Consider the following 1,450-nt stretch of genomic DNA (forward strand, 5'->3'; position numbering starts at 1 on the left):
AGCTGTCTTAACCGTGGCTTGTGTACTGCAAACACATACCAGCTTCATCACTGTGTCTGTCACGCGACTCTGTTCCCCTTTCGGGTTCTGTCTTTACATTTATTTTGAAACATGAAGTTCGCGATTATGGTAAGGGGCGTTACATTTCCGATGAGTGCTTGTGATGTTCGGCCAATCACAATGCACTGGGTCAGCTGGCCAATCAGAGCAGACTGCGCTTGTTTGAAGGAGGGACTTTGTAGAAAACGAAGCATTTGAGAGAGGCGGGGCATAGAGGACCTACAATAATGTACAGTATTTGAAAAATAATGTGTTTTTTAAACATTAAAGCATGTCAGCATATTCTGTTACACCAAATAATGATCTTTAAAAAAGCACCATATGACCCCTTTAACTCCAGGAGGCTATGTCCCTGTATAGATCCAAAAAGTCTCTTGTTACAAAAGTCATTTTAGTCTATTGCCTCCTCTTATTGAACATGATTCAATCCCGATCACTTTAAGAAGGCTCTCACTAGCGTGACCTACTTCATTATAATGCCTCTCCATAGGATATAACATGTTTTTCGCACAAATAGCATATTTATGCTCAGACACTCTTAAACACAATTTCCTTTTGGTTTAACCAATGTAGAAATGTCCACACTCACATTCTAACCTATATATTACATACGAGGAATTAAAATTAATGAAGGACTCAATAGGATAAACTTTCCCAGAAATCATTTTTTATTCTCATCATGTTGTCACAATGTTTACAACACTCCACACCTAAAACTGCCTGTTGAAGAACCAAGCCATGTTTTCTTCTCAAGGGCCGGAAATTAGAAGATAATTATGTACCACCTTATTTCGTATAGCTGTTCATAGAGTACTATCACTTTCGATGATGTCCCAATTGGAATTTATAAGTTGTCCAGAAAAAAAAAACCCATTAGAATTGGTATTAGAATGTTGTCTTCTTATTCAATAATTGTTTCTTAGACTCAACTCTCTCTGTGGCTCTTGTTAAAACCTTCGAATCATAACCTCTGTCAAAATCTGCTAGTCATATCCTGTAATTCAATTTCAAAATCATCTTCTAAGTCACAAATACATTTCAATCTTTGGAACTGGCCATGTGAAATATTCTCAATCAGGCAAGGTGGATGAAAGCTATCAGCTTTTATATTTTTTATTATATATATTTTTAATAATATTTTTTTGTGTACAGTCATGGCCAAAAGTTTTGGCAGTGACATAAATTGTATGTTTTGCAAAGTTTGCTGCTTCAGTATTTGTAGATTATTTTTCCACATGTTTCTATGGTATACTGGAAAACAATGATAAGCATATTATACGTTTTAAAGGCTTTTATTGGCAAAAAATATATAATGAGTCAATATTTACAGTGTTGACCCTTGTTCTTCATAACCTCTGCAATTCGCTCTGGCATGCTGGATATTAGCTTC

This window comes from Sinocyclocheilus grahami, unplaced genomic scaffold (genome assembly GCF_001515645.1).
Source record: "Sinocyclocheilus grahami isolate Dianchi unplaced genomic scaffold, SAMN03320097.WGS_v1.1 scaffold699.1, whole genome shotgun sequence".
NCBI classification, from domain to species: domain Eukaryota; kingdom Metazoa; phylum Chordata; class Actinopteri; order Cypriniformes; family Cyprinidae; genus Sinocyclocheilus; species Sinocyclocheilus grahami.